Raw genomic sequence first — 12061 nt, forward strand, 5'->3', positions numbered from 1 at the left:
ACGGCATCGCGAGTTTGCCGCCGCGCCAAGACAGGGACAAAGAAAGGTGCCCAAAGTAACAGTGCCCGCATAGTATCTTTAAAACTTTAAAGACCTGAGAAACAACTACTTGATGGTACTTAAGTGAAGAAATGTACGTGTCACCACCCTGTCACGTATTGTAAGAGGGCTTTTCTCCCGAGACAGGAATCATCAGATTGATTGAATCACGAATGCTGAACGGAGTAGTTAATATTACATGGCATTTTGACTCACATTCATTATCTTCGGGCTGTTCTTATCCATCTATTACAGCACGATCAGTCTATCAGATGAATATTTTGGACTTAAAGGGTTCCAAATGAACCATTCGAAAATGATTATATAATAGGAATAAGCTCAGCGATGGGCTAAGACCGAACGGCAACATTAAATGATCATTCTATATAAATCCACTGCTGTACGGAAGTCTGTCAATGAACTTACAAGTAAGCAAATAAGATTAGCTTTAGACCGTAGGATGTGATGGAGGCAGAGCAGTAAGCTGCAAGCATAAACCTTGCATCTGCAGAAGAACTAAATTTCTCGAATTGAGTAACGTGTGAGGATGGACCTTAGACAGTAACTGTCTATGGATGGACAAACCTCTGCGTATCTGGGACGGCTTCATCGGACCGACCGTTTGACTCTGTCAATCATTTTAGCTGGAAGTTGTTTGTCTCTATTTGAAAATCAATGCCACAACCGATACGTACAGATGTAGTTAAATTCTCACCAAGCCGTCATAGAATCTATTAAACATTGATGGAAGGGTCCACTCGTGAACGTTTTATGACAATATCAACGCCAGCACCCTGATATATCCGCAAAAACACATCCCGATTGCCTAGTCTGCGACAATACTTGTCAAGTCAGTGACAGCGGGCCTTGTCGACACGTATAGGCATAGACGTACACACATACATAACATTGATATCGCTTGTCATAGCTGGCAACTTAGCTCTCATCCGTCCCTGACAGTTAGTTACATTTAGCGACAGACTTCATCCGTTTACTTTATTAACGGCTTTAATAGTCATATCTTGCCACAGATGTTCCATCGCTCCCCTGCGGAAACGTTCCATTTTGTTCACTTTCTTAATTTGGCCCACGACTCAGTTTTTAATGCGGTTCTGATATTTCAATTTCCCCGAGCGCTATCGCCCACCCGACCTGTAAACGTTAATTTTTGTGACTTCAATGGAAGGACAATGCCCATTGGAAGAACCATAAATGAAATCGCCATTCTCGCAGCATCGGAACTGATTGGGTGGCGAGAAGTCAAACCGAGCGTCTGTAATTCAACTCTCCATCTAACCCAGTGGATGTATTCAAGCCAACACAGAAAGTCATCAGTGCAACACGGGGTTAACCGTCTCTGCCATTACGATAACATATTGACTTACCGATGTACACTTCGCGTCGAGGGTGATAATTCTTGACTGGCTTTGCCCATGCGGATCGCCCGTGTACTCCCGTCCTGCCTTCAATGCTTCCTTTTTTGTTTAAACCAATTTCGGGTGACCCTGAAATTATACATGTAAAGGAAATGAGATTATTTGACGCCTGTATGCTTGGCACCATCAGGCCATGTTGCAAAATACAAAAAACCTGCACAGCCCCTGGGCAACAGATGTAAACGCCAAAGAAAAACCTAGTAAAGGTCATTTCAAAAATATTGTCTGTAACTCATGTTTTTCATCACAAAATCACTCGTCAACAAAACTAACTACAAATTTCATGCCTTTTATAGAGTGTCTGGAAATGTCTGGAAATGAATGTTTTGCATCAACGAAGGGTGAAAATGTATTATTTCCGTCGGCACCAGAGCCTTAAAGGTGCCATAGGTCTGTTAAGTATGAATAAGCTGATAAAAGTTCAATAGTTGATTTTAAAGCAATGTCAGTACCTAAATTAGAGAACATTTACACCGCGATTCGATAGATTGAAAATTTGAATCCGACTTCTTCGTGACTAAGGGATCTTCCATTCATTGCCAGTCATGGTGCCACAATAGGTCAATGCCAGTTTGCTGTACAAACAGCTACACACTGATTCAAGGCCAAAGAAATGATACTGTTTGCCATATTCTGCCTTTTCTTTTGCTTTGAATGTCGATATCTTTTTCATGTCAACTGATCATAATCTTCACAACAAATAACACTAATCTGATATAGCCTCGTGCATTCTCTAACCATAGGAGACTCAACTTAAGTAAGATATATCATGATCTATTCTTGTGTACGTTTTTTTTTCGGAGCTGCAATTTGCGAACAATCATAATTATTATAAAGGAAATGAAATAATGGCAGTAATCCTCGACCGTAGGCGAGTATTATAGTGGTATTGGACACGATTATCCGATGTTTCACATTTCTGTGGTAATAACGCAGTCTTTTTTACGGGGACTCATCTCCGCAACACGACTGCAACATTCACAAAGTGATGTACAATGTTCAGAAAAGAGTGATCTGCAAATAGGACGGCCACCCATCAACGTGAGCAGTGATTCGGTGGGGTCTCCAGCGCAAATTAAAGCCCTGATTTCCCACTCGACATAGTGCACACGCTCTTAATTTTTATTCGTTTCCATGATTTATGTTCCGTCTCCTTTAATTCAGTTTCTTTTCTCTACTCAGGTAATCATGTCAGATTATACCAAGTGTTCACGTCAACACAGCCTAAATATGAGGTAAATTTTTCTGCACGACATAATTTTAGTCCTGAGAAGAAAGGAATTTGTAAACCAAACGATATATTGCATATCGTCCCTAACGATAAATTGCATATCGTACCCTCTACATAACTTGAAGAGAGTTCGAGGATAATCTAATCTTTTCCCATAAGACAAAATATATCAAAAGGTGTAGCTAGTTTCCTTTCACTAACTTTAAGTGAGCGTTTATTTGATGCCAACCGACAAAATGCAAACCCTTCCTTAGAAAGTCACTCATTGAAGCGCCACCGATCTGCCACTTCTGGGATTTATTTTAAAGCTCTTGGAAGAAGAAAAATAATCACCGTCTTAGTGTTTCGAAAATCGAAAATGGTATTTTTTCTCCATAGAGGATGGCGGCAATTTTTAATTTCAAATATCGAAAAATCGTCAGGTAATTTGTTTCTTTAGCACTAAACTTTGCACTGTACCCCTGGTTTTTATTCTTGATGTAGTAAGAGGATTGTTGAAAGTTTCATTGAGGAAAATTCGAGCAAAAGTTTGTCTTCACTTCCGAGGCGCTTCTTTAAGTAAAAAAGAGCTGGCGATTTACTGATTGTAATGTGCCCTGGCACTCTGTTAGCTTTGTTAAATGTATAACTGTGCGAAGGAAGACTCAAAATGACAGCTCTATTGTCACATGTAGCCCTAAGTCAAGTGACAGTGTCAAGGTCAACATTCCGCATATTGTGACTGGTAGCAGAAATAAATCTGATTTTCCATCTCCGCCTCACAGTGAAATCAAGTGAAGACATTCATAATGGATGGGATCCGGGAGGTGAAGATCACGTCTTTCAGGGCGATGTGTTTGAACATTGAATATAAAATGAAAAAGTGATTCATCATTCAATGAAGTACAACCTCAAAGTTTTCGTCACTTGTCGAACTTAATTCTTACTGTGGCTTGATATCCCGCTGGATAATCATTTTGCTGCTGGCATCATTCAATGTTCAGATGGCATGGAAATCTGTAAATTTCGGTGCACTATTTCAGTTGCTTGCTACTGTTCATGTATGTTTCTGCACGAAGGCTAAAACGAATACTCGTATTCACAGCATATATATGGCTCTACATCAGTGAACGCCTATTAACGAGGGCAACAGCGCCGGTTTATTACCTAAAAGGGCCGTACATATCTAGAAACACTTTGCTATTTCCCCGAAGAAAATGTGTGAAAAGTTGCCGGTAGATTTTCTCCGGTCTATGCTTGACGTAAACAAAACACTAACATCACAACCATGCTAGGTATTTTGTTGTTTGGAAAATGTTTAGGGATAAGACAGCTAGTTGAAGAAGAGCTGAGACAATGTGTTAACAGGTACGAATTATTTGCGCAATGGCATACTATTTAATCGTTCTATACAAAGATTTTGCGGAACTGGCCTAATAAAATCTACTGTGCCTTCTCGGTATGACAGCAATATATTTCTAGTCATGCACGTCTATGAAGAATTATAAGGAACAGGCAACAATAGTTATTTTACAAACAAACGTTCTTGCTATCCCAGGTTATTGCTTAAATCTGATGTCCTTTAATTTATGCACTGCAACAATACGTTGTAACTGATTTTTCGGTCAAGTTCTCAACGGCTGCAGTAAACGTGCCGATTTCTTCAGGAAAAGGAGTAAAAATATCTTTATCGTATCAATGGACGTGTTTTGTTGCACTTTAATCTTATCGATGAACCCTTCAACTTCTTGCGCCAGTAGAATGCAGGATTTGGTCCGACTCGTCGCTCATCGACCAAACGCCATCGTTCCAAAGCTTTGGACGACAGTCGGCCTATGGTCACTTTACCGGGGCACTTTTCACGATCTGTTTCTTCATTCAGGGGAAAAGGTTGTGAAAAATATTTTTTTTTACATTTAGTTTCGTCTAATTTCTTGCCAAATTGCTTCTCAGCGACTCACAGCACAAAATAAGCATGCGCCGTGTTACGAAATTCCATACAGTCCAATGGCTGAAGACGACAAATTTAAAGAATGATATTGAGCATCAGCTAAGCCGTCGATTCATTATTTTCTTAAGGAGGGTAACGAGAGATCAAATAATATATCGATAAAATAATCTTTAAGATTTGTCATCACAGTTGTTTCTACAGCGTCTTAAATTTATATCGGAGATGATACTAATCTCTTAAAACAACTTGCATTTTAATCATTTGTAATGCCGATCATGACGTAATAGCATTCAGTATCTAAATGTTTAACAGACATAAATGTGTCGCCCATGTTGAATAGAATGTGCGGATGCATTTATCATTTTTTTCTCACTTGATAGACAAATCCCCTGAGGAAGACTTCAATGGTACTGATGACATGCACGTTATGACCACATAATAACTTCCCTGAGGATTTGAAGATAACGACAGCTGTTTGAAGGATATCAAGCATTATGGTTCAACTTGTAAAACGTTATCGAATTATCACGGAACAGAAAAAACTCATTTCTTCCTACACTGGACAGCCAGTAAGTCACAGTCATCGATGAAAACCTACGTGTAGGCAAGTATGCAAATGAGAAAACAGTATACAGACTCATGTAGTCATCAGATATAAAGTCATTATTTCATTGTGTTTAAAGTTTTACCCGTTCACTGAAATTGTACTGGTGTATTTATTAAGACAGTTGCGTATCTTTTTATGGGTACCAGGCCTGTTAAAGGCACGGTCCCTCCTCCATGTTACGGGTAATAATGAAATCCCGCCGAAGTATCTGCATCGAAGAATCTGCTGTACAATTTGACACTGATGTGCCCACAGAGTGGTTCCCAAGCGGTTCTAAATTTATTGCCTTTTACGGTTCATGCCCGATAGATTGTGTCCGACCAAGCGGATACACAGAATTTGTGCATCAAGAGTGTTATTGATACGCCATCATGCAAATATTTCACACTTATTAACATCTTTATTAGAGTATTCTCCAATCATCTGTCTTGCCCCCTGGGAAAATTCCAATACTGTAACAGCAAATACCTGGCGTGTGATATTAATCTTTTTACGCACAGCACAAACTGGAAAAAGTCTAATGAGTTTTTTCTCATGTTTCCTTGTGGATATAATTACGATCTTAAAGATATTGCTTTTCAAAAGAACGATATCCATACACATTGGTCCACATAGATAGAATATGACATTAGGTCGTGTAGATCTGTACAAAAGTTTATTATTTTTGACTGGAAATGTAGGTTTGGATTTTTGCTCACGCGACTCATTTCATCACCGTTATAATTTATCGGGAAGCACACATATGTGTTGCATGCATACGCAGAGAGAGAGAGAGAGAGAGAGAGAGAGAGAGAGAGAGAGAGAGAGAGAGAGAGAGAGATGCGTACGTACGAGAGTTAACGAGCGCGAGAAGTGTACATCGCTTTTCTTTGAAACATTTGATGGTCTTTTTCTGAACAATATCGGGTAACAATTCGGAATAAGGGGCGACATATATCATTTGATATCAGACGGACGGCTATCTGATAATCTGAATTTCCGCTGTTTCCCAATTACCTAACAATACTACCATAATGATTGAAATTACAAAAATAATAGTGTGTCTATACAAGCTCCTATTCGTTACTTTGTACATCTTATATCTCCGTAATGGTCGGCAGTGACAATATCCAAAATCATAATCTGTTGTTCAATGCCTGCCAGCATAAACCACGGTCCGTTCTTCGGTGGGAATGCAAGCTGTAAATTGTCGATATTTGCTCTGCTTTGTTAGTGATGTCAATGTATTCAATGTGTTATACATTCAACTAATAAAACTGGTTCACTAATCACATTGTACAGCCAAGGTTGCCTATTTTTCGGCGTTGTGAGTAAGTTGGACATGTTGACATCAACTTTACCGGAGGTAATTGCAAGTTGAAGTCAAACAACGCTGTTTCTTCTATCAAAAGTGAAACGTAAAGAAATGATAGTGCGATAGTTCTCTCATGTAAACGAAATCACGATGCCCATGGGTGTTTACTTATTACGTCCAAGCACTCAGGTTCCGGACTTTTGTGATTTTTAAATCACATCTTCCTCGAGATGTCTTCATTTGATTCGAAGATCTTTAATTTTCCATTCTGTGGATAATTTTGACAACTTCTGACGTCTGTTACAATTGCCTGATTAGCTAGCGAAGTCATGATCGTCATCATGGCAGGCTGAGCGTGATGATAATATTGTTCAGATCCCAAAAAACAATTCATTTCCCGGTCCACTGAGAGGAAGCAAACAGTATACCTCTATTGACGAGGTCATGACACCATTTTACATTGATTAAATGAATCGAAAATTCACAGTTTAGTTTTGTTGTACCTTGAATAGTTTATTCCCAAGACATTTCAAATATATTATAAACAAATTGCATCGATATGATTCGATTTGAGCAGAGATTTTCTCTGTGGTTTTCAAATGCCTCCTCTTTTGCTGATGAAGATTGAAAACACGGTCTTTTAGAACTCGCGCACTTGATGTGGCGCATTCTCTTTCCATGGCAACCAGGGTGGGTTTATCAGCTTACAGCATCCATACTATAGGGTGATTATCAAATGGTGTGCAGAATAGGACTACTGGTCGATTCCGATGGCTTCATATGAGTATAGCACTAAGAAATTTATCTAAGGATTCTTGATGTTTGCTTGTTACCTCTATACATTCATATTTTTCATGAAGTAAAACTTAATCACCTAGTGCCAAGCAGTGGCAATAGCGATTAGAGTGTAGGAACGAGAAACCAAAGAAATGAGCAATTTTCAAGACAGGAGTCCCGATTTCGCACGACATTTAAAGATAAACGATTGCGCCGGAATGTTCAAAGTGTGAAAATTATTGTATCCCTTTTATACGAATTTCCGATTCCTTGCAAATGGCCGCCAGTGACGAAATGTTGCTTATCAGACTTCCTTGCATCTGCGTCACAGTAACGAAAGTGCTCGAGACGTTTCGCGGCAGGAGTTTAGATTTAATGCAGACGGTAACCTCCCTCGGTATTCGACAAGTCTCGGCAATTCAATGGTCACTTTGTCTAGTACCAGACAAATGTCTTCTCCGTATAGGATACACTACTTACATCAATGACGTAATACATTACTGACTTTACCGTCAGTTGAGTACTTGGGTTGTGACTGCTGATAACAACAAATTATCAACGTGTTATCTAGAAAAATCTTTGTATAGCTCAGTAGCATCAAACAAGCTTCCGGTTCTCAAGGAGGAAAACAACAAACGGTTACTAATTTGTAAACGTCATTGCGTGTAAAAATATGTAGGGTAAACCCTTAAACGCTCTCGATGCCATCCCGACCCTTCACGTCAAACTTGGTATCAGTAAAGGCTGATACTTGAGCCTTTTACAACACTACCTAATTTCATTTAGGATGTCAGTTTAAATTTCCTGTCAAAACAGTGCTATATATGTCGACTGGAGTGTCCTTCTTTTTTGAAATGAACCACAGCATCAATGTGTGCTCAATATGTGCTATATAAAAAGCATATGGTATGGTAAAGCAGGGTATACAGACAGTTCATAATGTGAAATGAAGGAGGTTTTATGTTTTTGTTTGGATAATTAAAATATTCATAAAGTTTAACCCTCATGTGTACACTTTTGTCGATGAACAACTATTCCTATAGTATAGCCTATAAAAATACTGCAACAACATCTTCTTAAGTGGGATTTCTTTCCCAAAGTGCCGTTCAGTGTAGTTTCCTTTGGGGATACTTTACCTCGGAAAGGTTGAGCATGCGCATAGGATATTTTAGCACGATTTTACACCAAACAAGAATGGTGATGAAAGAAAATCTTGGTCTAATACATATGTTACCAAGGATAATGAAATCACTTTCCTCCCGTTTCCCCTTCCATCTTTTTCTAATGTTACTATATATTACTAATCGTGCAACGTCTCGCTCTCTAGGTCTATGTGTCCTTTCAAATGTGCACTATTAAAAACGCCAACTCCGTTATATATACAGCTCATACGCGTACACATACACATCTACGAATAGTTGGATGAGAGCAATCAGTTATGTAGGTTAACGGTCAATAAGCCCAACTTAAATGACCTTGGTTAGTTGCTCTAAACACTCTTAATATCACTTTTTGTTGAGTTCATGACATCAAAAGTGAGGCTGCATTATTCATTCACGCCAGGATCGATTGTAGTGTCCTTATGAGCTAAACCATACTTTAATACAACTTTCATGTCAGCTCTATATAGCTTATTAACGCAGGCATTCCGCTTTTTCTATCCGTTGCGCAGTCAAACGTGAATTCTTTACAGTGTGCGAACTGTTGCTATTATGTCGCGACTAATTGCTCAGTGCTTTCAGCCGAGCCTACTTTTCTTTCAAGACGCCCCCCGTTATAATTCGTAGATGCCATGACAACGGCCAGGAAACAGCATACACAATGGCAAGAAAAGAAATCCAAAAGATTATAATTTCAGGCGTTTTCAGGATGCCTGCTACAAGTTTGACGATGTATTTTAATTTTATATGAATTGTCATAGAAACTACAACGTTTGTCGTTCGCTCTATTCATCAAGTATGATAATTTATATTGATAATAGAAAATTCTGATCGCGCTGTATAGAATCGTATTGAACGCCTTAATTATTCTTAAAAATCACGCTGTGGTGGGTCAAGACAGATGAAGACCCTTTTGAGATTTTCCCGAAACGTCGCAGCGCGACAAAAGTCGTATGTAAGTCTGTCGCATTTGTGATCACGCAAGGCTTGAACATTATAATTCCGATATCATTGCTCGATGAACAATTATACTCATAAGCCATAATAGTCGACAGTGTACTACTGAACGCTCCCAGACTTGAGTTTAATTGCCAGACTTGAGTTTATTTGCCACCTGAAATGTTTCACAACCGTCGGATTACGTGGGGTATAGATCTTGTACCGAGGACGATACGATATCGACTCAAATATCGATGACATCGCTGTGAAGAGTAGCAAGTAAAGCCTCCTTACCTACGCTTTTACCATCAAACCATTAACCCGTCTTTCGTATCTTGAACTATGGCATTTATACTTTTCTTAGACAGTTAGCACAGCAAGAGGAATACTTAAAATAATCCAGTCCCAAGCCCAAAGCGGCTGGTGGGAAATGTTCGGGTATAGTGAATGTCAAAGGTTAACTGCCTTGATACAATTTCTGCACATTTCATGAATGACAAACTGCTGTAAAACTTCTAACCTGATGACATATCAATATTGTTTGGCAATCTGTTCTTCCCTATGGTCACCGTTTTGACCGTCAATATTGTTTTGACCTATGAAATGATGGTGTTTATAGACAGACATTTTTTGAGCGCCTGCATGTTACCGCCAAACCCTGCTTCCATCATAACATTTACCTGCGACCAAGCAAGTCCTCGTCTTCCTGATGTAAGGGACCGTTCAGTTTTTACGGCCTGGGGGGGGCGGCAAAATCTTGTCGCCGGTGTTCAAAAAAATATAGACCCCCCTGCATTTTTCGCGAAAAAAATGATGACCCCCCCCCTTTGTCAGACGAAAAACTTTGATGACCCCCCCCCCCCCCCCCCGCTGAAAATAACCAAAACCCATATGTCAAATTTACCCTCACGGTTTGGATTTGAACTCCGGTACGCGGCGCACTTTATTCGTGTAGCAGAGATGCCAGTGCACAAACTTCTCAGCTACATCCATGCAAACGTCTGTTAATTAGGACGACTGTAAGGCAATTTTGAACTTCATTTCCATAGACAACTTATGTCCATGGACATTGTATAAAGTAAACTTTATTGGAGTGGTTCGCCAAAGGCAGCCCTCCGGTTAAGAGGGTCATGGGCCATTACGTAAAGTCAACTTTATTCTAGTGGGCAACCAAAGGTGACCCGCTGGTAAACAGAGGGTCGATCATGGCCATTGCACGAAGTAAACTTTACTGAACAGGGCCGCTGAAGGCGTCCGGCCGTTAAGATGGTCATGGGGTATTACAATAAAGTCAATTTATTGTAGTGGGCCGCCGCAGGCGGCCCGCCGGTAAAGAGGGTCGATCATGGCCATTGCATGAAGTAACCCTAATTGGAGTGGGCCGCCAAAGGCGTCTGCCCGTTAAGAGGGTCATGGGTAATACATAAAGTATATTTATTGTAGTGGGCCGCCGAAGGCAGCCCGCCGGTAAAGAGGGTCGATCATGGCCATGGCATAAAAGTGAACTTTATTGTAGGTATTATGTTTTTGAAAATGTGGTGACCCCCCCTTTCCTACCAGTGAAAAAGTGATGACCCCCCTTTGCGGATTCCAAAATTATGATGACCCCCCTGGATTTTGCCGGCCCCCCCGGCCGTAAAAACTGAACGGTCCCTAATCAGTACTGCTGTTTTTTAACATGCCATCATGTCGAATAAACTCTTCGTATATAACAGGTCGCCAAGAGAAGGATGCTTCGTGATTTTATAAATTACAATTATACCTTGAATACGAAGTCTGACACTCACAAACCAAGAAGCAAAGTGTTTTACTAATAAACCTAGGTACCTGCTACGATACCTAACTATGAAAACATATATCCTCTGCGCGTTTACCTGCCCGCCTTCAGGTCAGTTTTACTCTACTTATCCTGTCACAAATTCGTACGTCGACTTTACGGTTCGTATTCGTTGTTCGAAAGATGGAAACATGGAAATATCGCACCGAACAAGCGGCTCTGTTGCTGTGGGCCGCAGTTGAAAGGCTGGACCGCATTCAACGTAGCGTATGAAATCTTATGCCATTGCAATTTGTGGCAGATTGAAAAAACTCATATAGGAAATTAAAATCAATTACACAGAATATTAACAACATTGGTGGATATTTAAGACTGCATCATGTGCAAAACCAAATTATGAAAGAAAAAGTGGTTAACATTCAAACTAAACCTGACCGAAGGAAAAGAAAAAAGATTACTATACGAGTTCATACAAAATATTCACGTACCTTAGATCTATGTGACTTATAAATGAGTTTGGGGTCTTCTTCGTTGTTGTTCACTTATTTCACGAGTCACTTCTGAAGCTGCTGCCGTCTCTCGAAGTCAGAGATATCTGCTCAGCCTTGTAATTCGCTGTATTTGAAAAGTGTCATTCAGATTATGTCACGAAATGATATTGACTACGCATGCGCTTGTTGTGTTCTGCTAAGTTATGCCACGGACTTACGGCGAACACACCACACAGTATAAATATGAGAGAGAGAGAGAGAGAGAGAGAGAGAGAGAGAGAGAGAGAGAGAGAGAGAGAGAGAGAGGGGGGGAGGGGGAGGGACATTGCAAACTGTTTTAACTCCCTCTTATGATCAGCTATTGATAATTCTCTACTAGC

General features: G+C 40.0%; 1 protein-coding gene across 1 annotated transcript in view; it reads right to left on the minus strand.

The window, feature by feature from the left end:
* The window catches only part of LOC139144776 (neuropeptide FF receptor 1-like), a 42298-nt gene extending 30498 nt beyond the window's left edge, over nt 1-11800 (minus strand). Inside the window, exons 1-2 of the mRNA XM_070715511.1 lie at nt 11679-11800; nt 1425-1544 (exon numbers count right to left, since the gene is read on the minus strand). The gene's annotated coding sequence lies outside the window, so the exon portion shown is untranslated. The remainder of the gene's footprint in view (nt 1-1424; nt 1545-11678) is intronic.
* Between the last annotated feature and the right edge of the window lie 261 nt (nt 11801-12061).

This window comes from Ptychodera flava, chromosome 12 (assembly GCF_041260155.1).
Source record: "Ptychodera flava strain L36383 chromosome 12, AS_Pfla_20210202, whole genome shotgun sequence".
In the NCBI taxonomy this organism is placed as follows: domain Eukaryota; kingdom Metazoa; phylum Hemichordata; class Enteropneusta; family Ptychoderidae; genus Ptychodera; species Ptychodera flava.